Below are 9,706 nucleotides of genomic sequence, written 5' to 3'. Positions count from 1 at the left end.
AAAAATAATAATAAATACATATATATATAGGACAAAACACACATCATGACAAGAGAGACAGCACAACACTACATAAAGAGAGACCTAAGACAATAACATAGCAAGGCAGCAACACATGACAACACAGCATGGTAGCAACACAACATGAGAACAACATGGTAGCAACACAACATGGTAGCAGCACAACATGGTACATGCATTATTGGGCACAGACAACAGCACAAAGGGCAAGAAGGTAGAGACAACACACGAAGCAGGCATACGTGTCAGTAAGAGTGTCCATGGTGGAGTCTTTGAATGAAGAGATTGAGAAAACACTGTCCAGTTTGAGTGTTTGTTGCAGCATGTTCCAGTCGCTAGCTGCAGCGAACTGAAAAGAGGAGCAACCCAGGGATGTGTGCTTTGAGGACCTTTAACAGAATGTGACTGGCAGAACGGGTGTTGTATGTGGAGGATGAGGGTTGCAGTAGATATCTCAGATAGGGGGGAGTGAGGCCTAAGAGGGTTTTATAAAAACGCATCAAACAGTGGGTCTTGCGACAGGTATACAGAGATGACCAGTTTACAGAGGAGTATATAGTGCAGTGATGTGTCCTATAAGGAGCATTGGTGGCACATCTGATGACCGAATGGTAAAGAACATCTAGCCACTCGAGAGCACCCTTTACCTGCCGATCTATAAATTATGTCTCCGTGATCTAGCATGGGTAGGATGGTCATCTGAATCAGGGTTAGTTTGGCAGCTGGGGTGAAAGAGGAGCGATTACGATAGAGGAAGCCAAGTCTAGATGTAACTTTAGCCTGCATCTTTGATATGTGCTGAGAGAAGGACAGTGTACCATCATGCAATACTCCCAAGTACTTGTATGAGGTGACTACCTCAAGCTCTAAACCCTCAGAGGTAGTAATCACATATGTTGGGAGAGGTTAAGAGTAGAGAAAGCTTGTTGGACACTAAGAACCTTTTTATTGTAGAGCATATAACACAAAATCCAGGGAGTGGCCAGCTGAGTATTAGACCGTATCATCTGCATATAGATGGATGAGAGAGCTTCCTACTGCCTGAGCTATGTTGTTGATGTAAATTGAGAAGAGCATGGGGCCTAGGATTGAGTCTTGGGGTACTCCCTTGGTGGCAGGCAGTGGTTGAGACAGCAGATTTTTTTTTTAATACACTGCACTCTTTGAGAGAGGTAGTTAGCAAACTAGGCTAAAGACCCCAATACGCCGGCCCACAAGATTGAAATCGTCAACCGAATCAAAGTCAATCAAAATAACAGCACAACATTGCTTAGAATCAAGGGCAATGGTGACATCATTGAGGACCTTTAAGGTTGCAGTGACATATCCATAACCTGAGTGGAAACCAGATTGCATACCAGAGAGAATTCTATAGACACCAAGAAAGCCAGTCAGTTGATTATTGACAAGTTTTTCCAACACTTTGATAAACAGGGCAAAATAGAAATAGGCCTATAACAGTTTGGATCAGCTTGATCTCCCCTTTAAATAAAGGACAAACCGAGGCTGCCTTCCAAGCAATGGGAACCTCCCCAGAGAGGAGAGACAGGTTAAAAAGGTTAGAGATAGGCTTGGGGATGATAGGGGCAGCAACCTTAAAGAAGAAAGTGTCTAAACCATCTGACCCAGATGTTTGTTTTTTGGGGGGTCACGTTTCAGGAGCTCCTTTAACACCTTGGACTCAGTGACTGCCTGCAGGGATAAACTTTGTAGTGGGGCACGGGGAAAAGAGGGAGAGGCATCGGGGATAGTTGCATTAGAAGGGGTGGGAGATGAGGAAATGTGGAAGGGCAAGGAGGCATGGCTGAGTCATATAGGAATCCTGACTTAATGAAGTGGTGATTAAAGAGCTCAGCCAGGTGCTTGTTGTCAGTAACAACCCCATCATCAACTTTAAGGGACATAGGCAGCTATGAGGAGGAAGGTTTATTCTCCAGGTCTTTAACCGTTTTCAAGAACTTCTTGGGGTTAGACCCACAGAGAGAGAACTGCTCCTTAAAGTAACTAACTTTGGCCTTCCGTATAGCCTTAGTGCACTTTTTTTTCATTTGCCTGAACAAGAGCCTGAATTTGCGTGTGCCGCGCCTTTCGCCAAATGCAATTCTTAAGGTGGAGTAACTCTGCAAGATCACGGTCGAACCAGGGGCTGAACCTGTTTTTAATTCTCATTTTCTTTATGGGGGCGTGTTTGTTAACAATACCACAAAAAATATAAAATGAAAAGGTCCAAGCGTCTTCGACAGAGGGGATCAAGCTGATTCTATACCATTTTACAGTTGCCAGTTGACGAAGGAAGGCTTGCTCATTAAAGTTTTTTAGCAAGCGTCTATGACAAATCAGGACAGGTCGTTTCACTGAGCAGCCATTACGAACACCAATCAAATCAAATCAAATCAAATTTTATTTGTCACATACACATGGTTAGCAGATGTTAATGCGAGTGTAGCGAAATGCTTGTGCTTCTAGTTCCGACAATGCAGTAATAACAAGTAATCTAACTAACAATTCCAAAACTACTGTCTTGTACACAGTGTAAGGGGATAAAGAATATGTACATAAGGATATATGAATGAGTGATGGTACAGAGCAGCATAGGCAAGATACAGTAGATGGTATCGGGTACAGTATGTACAAATGAGATGAGTATGTAAACAAAGTGGCATAGTATAGTATAAAGTGGCTAGTGATACATGTATTACATAAGGATACCGTCGATGATATAGAGTACAGTATATACGTATGCATATGAGATGAATAATGTAGGGTAAGTAACATTTATATAAGGTAGCATTGTTTAAAGTGGCTAGTGATATATTTACATCATTTCCCATCAATTCCCATTATTAAAGTGGCTGGAGTTGAGTCAGTGTCAGTGTGTTGGCAGCAGCCACTCAGTGTTAGTGGTGGCTGTTTAACAGTCTGATGGCCTTGAGATAGAAGCTGTTTTTCAGTCTCTCGGTCCCAGCTTTGATGCACCTGTACTGACCTCGCCTTCTGGATGATAGCGGGGTGAACAGGCAGTGGCTCGGGTGGTTGATGTCCTTGATGATCTTTATGGCCTTCCTGTGACATCGGGTGGTGTAGGTGTCCTGGAGGGCAGGTAGTTTGCCCCCGGTGATGCGTTGTGCAGACCTCACTACCCTCTGGAGAGCCTTACGGTTGAGGGCGGAGCAGTTGCCGTACCAGGCGGTGATACAGCCCGCCAGGATGCTCTCGATTGTGCATCTGTAGAAGTTTGTGAGTGCTTTTGGTGACAAGCCAAATTTCTTCAGCCTCCTGAGGTTGAAGAGGCGCTGCTGCGCCTTCTTCACGATGCTGTCTGTGTGAGTGGACCAATTCAGTTTGTCTGTGATGTGTATGCCGAGGAACTTAAAACTTGCTACCCTCTCCACTACTGTTCCATCGATGTGGATAGGGGGGTGTTCCCTCTGCTGTTTCCTGAAGTCCACAATCATCTCCTTAGTTTTGTTGACGTTGAGTGTGAGGTTATTTTCCTGACACCACACTCCGAGGGCCCTCACCTCCTCCCTGTAGGCCGTCTCATCGTTGTTGGTAATCAAGCCTACCACTGTTGTGTCGTCCGCAAACTTGATGATTGAGTTGGAGGCGTGCGTGGCCACGCAGTCGTGGGTGAACAGGGAGTACAGGAGAGGGCTCAGAACGCACCCTTGTGGGGCCCCAGTGTTGAGGATCAGCGGGGAGGAGATGTTGTTGCCTACCCTCACCACCTGGGGGCGGCCCGTCAGGAAGTCCAGTACCCAGTTGCACAGGGCGGGGTCGAGACCCAGGGTCTCGAGCTTGATGACGAGCTTGGAGGGTACTATGGTGTTGAATGCCGAGCTGTAGTCGATGAACAGCATTCTCACATAGGTATTCCTCTTGTCCAGATGGGTTAGGGCAGTGTGCAGTGTGGTTGAGATTGCATCGTCTGTGGACCTATTTGGGCGGTAAGCAAATTGGAGTGGGTCTAGGGTGTCAGGTAGGGTGGAGGTGATATGGTCCTTGACTAGTCTCTCAAAGCACTTCATGATGACGAATGTGAGTGCTACGGGGCGGTAGTCATTTAGTTCAGTTACCTTAGCTTTCTTGGGAACAGGAACAATGGTGGCCCTCTTGAAGCATGTGGGAACAGCAGACTGGTATAGGGATTGATTGAATATGTCCGTAAACACACCGGCCAGCTGGTCTGCGCATGCTCTGAGGGTGCGGCTGGGGATGCCGTCTGGGCCTGCAGCCTTGCGAGGGTTAACACGTTTAAATGTCTTACTCACCTCGGCTGCAGTGAAGGAGAGACCGCATGTTTTCGTTGCAGGCCGTGTCAGTGGCACTGTATTGTCCTCAAAGCGGGCAAAAAAGTTATTTAGTCTGCCTGGGAGCAAGACATCCTGGTCCGTGACTGGGCTGGATTTCTTCCTGTAGTCCGTGATTGACTGTAGACCCTGCCACATGCCTCTTGTGTCTGAGCCGTTGAATTGAGATTCTACTTTGTCTCTGTACTGGCGCTTAGCTTGTTTGATAGCCTTGCGGAGGGAATAGCTGCACTGTTTGTATTCGGTCATGTTACCAGACACCTTGCCCTGATTAAAAGCAGTGGTTCGCGCTTTCAGTTTCACACGAATGCTGCCATCAATCCACGGTTTCTGGTTAGGGAATGTTTTAATCGTTACTATGGGAACGACATCTTCAACGCACGTTCTAATGAACTCGCACACCGAATCAGCGTATTCGTCAATGTTGTTATCTGACGCAATACGAAACATCTCCCAGTCCACGTGATGGAAGCAGTCTTGGAGTGTGGAGTCAGCTTGGTCGGACCAGCGTTGGACAGACCTCAGCGTGGGAGCCTCTTGTTTTAGTTTCTGTCTGTAGGCAGGGATCAACAAAATGGAGTCGTGGTCAGCTTTTCCGAAAGGGGGGCGGGGCAGGGCCTTATATGCGTCGCGGAAGTTAGAGTAACAATGATCCAAGGTCTTTCCTCCCCTGGTTGCGCAATCGATATGCTGATAAAATTTGGGGAGTCTTGTTTTCAGATTAGCCTTGTTAAAATCCCCAGCTACAATGAATGCAGCCTCCGGATAAATTGTTTCCAGTTTGCAGAGAGTTAAATAAAGTTCGTTCAGAGCCATCGATGTGTCTGCTTGGGGGGGGATATATACGGCTGTGATTATAATCGAAGAGAATTCTCTTGGTAGATAATGCGGTCTACATTTGATTGTGAGGAATTCTAAATCAGGTGAACAGAAGGATTTGAGTTCCTGTATGTTTCTTTCATCACACCATGTCACGTTGGCCATGAGGCATACGCCCCCGCCCCTCTTCTTACCAGAAAGATGTTTGTTTCTGTCAGCGCGATGTGTGGAGAAACCCGTTGGCTGCACCGCTTCGGATAGCGTCTCTCCAGTGAGCCATGTTTCAGTGAAGCAAAGGACGTTACAGTCTCTGATGTCCCTCTGGAATGCTACCCTTGCTCGGATCTCATCAACCTTGTTGTCAAGAGACTGGACATTGGCAAGAAGAATGCTAGGGAGTGGTGCGCGCTGTGCCCGTCTCCGGAGTCTGACCAGAAGACCGCCTCGTTTCCCTCTCTTTCGGAGTCGTTTTTTTGGGTCGCTGCATAGGATCCACTCCGTTGTCCTGTTTGTAAGGCAGAACACAGGATCCGCGTCGCGAAAAACATATTCTTGGTCGTACTGATGGTGAGTTGATGCTGATCTTATATTCAGTAGTTCTTCTCGACTGTATGTAATGAAACCTAAGATGACCTGGGGTACTAATGTAAGAAATAACACGTAAAAAAACAAAAAACTGCATAGTTTCCTAGGAACGCGAAGCGAGGCGGCCATCTCTGTCGGCGCCGGAAGTAATCCGGCTGCAGGCTGTAAAACAGTGATCACTAAGGTCATTACAGAAAACACCAGACTGGTACCTATCAGGATTATTTGTGAGGATAACGCCAAGAAGAGTAGCCTTTTCTGGGTGTTTAGAGTCATACCTTGTGGGATTGGTAATAATCTGAGAAAGATTTATGGAGTCCCATTGCTTTAGGATTTGGTCAGGTGGTCTAAGCATGTCCAAGTTTAGGTCACCTAGCAGGACAAATTCAGACTTAGTGTAAGGGGCCAGGAGAGAGTTTAGGGCAGGTAGGGTACAGGCCGGTGCTGATGGAGGACAATAACACCCAGCAACAATCAACAAAGAGCTATTTGAAAGTTTAATACTTAAAACAAGGAAATCAAATAGTTTGGGGACAGACTTGGTGGAGACAACCGAGCACTGAAGGTGATCCTTGGTAAAGATTGCCACTCCCTCACCTTTAGAAGATCTGTCTTGCTGAAAAAGGTTATAAACAGAAAGGTTGACATCAGTATTCAAAACACTCTTCCTTAACCACGTCTCAGTAATGACCAACACATCTGGATTGGAGTTGTGAACCCACACTTTCAATTTATTCATTTTAGGTAATAAGCTTCAAGTGTTAAGTTACAGAAAACCCAGGCTTTTACATGAGCAGAAATCAGTGAAGCAGATATTAGAAAATTAGAAAATAATCTGAAACAATCAAACAATCAGAAAATGCACCTAACAAATGTGTGGAGTCAGAAGCTTTATGTCGTCATTGCGTGCTATGAATATGGAACCAAATACTTCATTTTTGACTACTTTAATACGTTAAGTACACTAAAATGGGGACTATGAGTACACTAAAATGGGGACTATGAGTACACTAAAATGGGGACTATGAGTACACTAAAATGGGGACTATGATTACACTAAAATGGGGACTATGAGTACACTAAAATGGGGACTATGAGTACACTAAAATGGGGACTATGAGTACACTAAAATGGGGACTATGAGTACACTAAAATGGGGACTATGAGTACACTAAAATGGGGACTATGAGTACACTAAAATGGGGACTATGAGTACACTAAAATGGGCTCAAATTAAAGCCTACAGTCTGCACTTTAACCTTGTCATTGTATCATTTAAAATCCAAAATGCTGAAGTACAGAGCCAAAACAACAACAAATGTGTCGCTGTCCTAATACTTTTGGAGCTCACTAAGTGTTAATTAAGTAGTGCTTTGTTTCATCGGGCTAATTAATAGGTCCAATGCAGCCGTTTTTGTATCGATATCAGATATTTTCTGGGTAACAATTAAGTGCCTTACGGTTATTATTTTAAATTAAAATGGTCAACAAGAAACAAAAACAGCTTCTTAGCAAATAGCAATTTCTCAAGGAAGAATTTTGCTAGTACTGTCTGGGCGTGGTCTGAGTGAGGAGGGGAAAACAGAAAACTAGCGGTTATTGGCAGAGAGTTTTGAAACTCATTATTTTGGTCTATTAAAGGAAAATCCCACCACAAAAACTATCTTTCATTAGTCCATTATTGATATAGTCCCATTTTGTTTGCATGTCAACAAGCAAATTTCAAGATGCCTAACTTTCAAAGTACAGAAATATAGCCAGTGTGGTGCATGTTGCATCATAAGATGCAAAACGCAGCATCATACAATGCAAAATGCATCATGTAGCATCTGTATTTCTGTATTTTGAAAGTTAACTAGTCAGAACTAGGAAACAATGTAATTTCTGACTTGCTGATTCGTTGAACATGTTTAACTACAACCAGCTAGTAAGTCAGACATTTCTGAGTTTCCAAGTTCTGACCAGCACGTGAACGCGCCATGATATATTGGATCTTGACTACTTGATTGATGACATGCAAAACATTCACCAGGAAGGCCAAAACTCAATCCCACCAATACAGACTGAAATGTCAGTATTTTCAAACAGCTCTTAAACTAAAATGTCATTATCATAATTTTGACAATTTCACAGTATTATTCCAACCTCATTGTGTGTAAATATACACTACATGACCAAAAGTATGTGGACATCTGCTCGTCGAACATCTCATTCCAAAATCATGGACATTAATGTTAAGTTGGTCCCCCTTTGCTGTATAACAACTTCCACTCTTCTAGGAAGACTTTCTACTGGATATTGGAACATGGCATCCTATGACGGTGCTACATTGAAAGTCACTGAGCTCTTCAGTGACTTCAGGACCAATCTACTGCCAATGTTTGTCTATGGAGATTGTATGGCGGTGTGCTCAATTTTAAATACCTGTCAGCAACGGGTGTGGCTGAAATAGCCGAATCCACTAATTTGAAGGGGTGTCCACATACTTTTGGTGATGTATTGTATACAAAACACAGGAAAATCACTTGTTTTTGTCTGCACTGGGCCTTAAACTATTGTGACAATTTATTGAACACTTCTTTCTTTTTTGCAGCTCTCATTCAGTCAGTGAGAATGGAGATGACTGGGGAGGTGGTCTCCTGTTCATCTGAGAACATCTATCCTGCCCCTGAGGTGGCATGGTCCACAGACCCATTGTCTGGCCCAGAAACACTACAGAACTCCACCGTCAAAACCCCAGACTCCAAGGGTCTGTACATATTGGAGAGCAGAGTTAGGATCCTGGGTAATGTCTTTGACTACGCCTACTTCTGCTCTGTCATCTCTGCAGACAAGGCCCAGGTGTGGACCACCTCCATAAAGAAGACAGGTATTCAGATCTTTCACCCATTTATCTAAGTCACCATAACAATATAAAGGCCAAAAAAGTTGGACAAAACCAGCCAGTCACACTTTGGGTGAATGTATTTCTATTTCAGAGGAATTGATTGGAGAGGCAGGGCGAGAGCTGTCCATACCCTGCATTGCTCCACAGAACCTCCAGAACTTCTCCCTCACCTGGACCTTCACCAGAACCAATGATCCCACAGTCATCCTCAGCTACGACAGCAGTACCAGACGGACCTCCAACCTCTGGGAGGGCAGTGCTGGACTGGAGAAGGACCAGGTTCTGATGAGTAAAGGATCCCTCCTTCTTCACAACCCAGAGAGTGAGGAACACTCAGGAACATACACCTGTACATTCACAGGCTTCCAGAGGAGACACATGGTGCAAACCCAGGTCAACATCACAGCCAGACGACCCACTGCAGGTAACATGTAGGAGGAACAATCAAAGATATGGAGGATGATTATCAAAAGTAAAATGACCATGATATTTCCAATTACAGGTGTAACCAACGTGATGGCTGATCACATGCTGTGGATGATTCCTGCAGTGTCAACACTTCTGTGGCAGTCCCTGTGGAACTATATACACTGAGTATACCGAACACTAGGAACACCTTCCTTTTCCCCTCAGAACAGCCTCAATTCGTCGGGGGATGGACTCTACAAAGTGTCGAAAGCATTCTACAGGGATGCTGGCCCATGTTGACCCCAATGCTTGCCACAGTTGTGTCAAGTTGGCTGGATGGTCCATCACCCAAAGGACACACGGGAAACTGTTGAACGTGAAAAAGCCAGCAGCGCGGCAGTGCTTAACACAAACCGGTGAGCCTGGCACCTACTATCATACCCCGTTCAAAGAGTTTAAAAATCCTTATTCAACCTGTCTCCTCCTCCTCAACTACACAAACTTTAGTGGATTTAACAAGTGAAGTCAATAAGGGATCATAGCTTTCACCTGTATTCAAATGTCATGGAAAGAACAGGTGTTCTTAATGTTTTGTATACTCAGTGTATAAACGAATACTATATTTGTGGAGTGATTTCACATGGATGAGTTTACACTTTGGGAGAGGGGTTAGATG

This window comes from Oncorhynchus mykiss, chromosome 29 (assembly GCF_057628025.1).
Source record: "Oncorhynchus mykiss isolate SJ-2025 chromosome 29, ASM5762802v1, whole genome shotgun sequence".
Taxonomy (NCBI): domain Eukaryota; kingdom Metazoa; phylum Chordata; class Actinopteri; order Salmoniformes; family Salmonidae; genus Oncorhynchus; species Oncorhynchus mykiss.
This window is presented reverse-complemented; position numbering follows the sequence as displayed.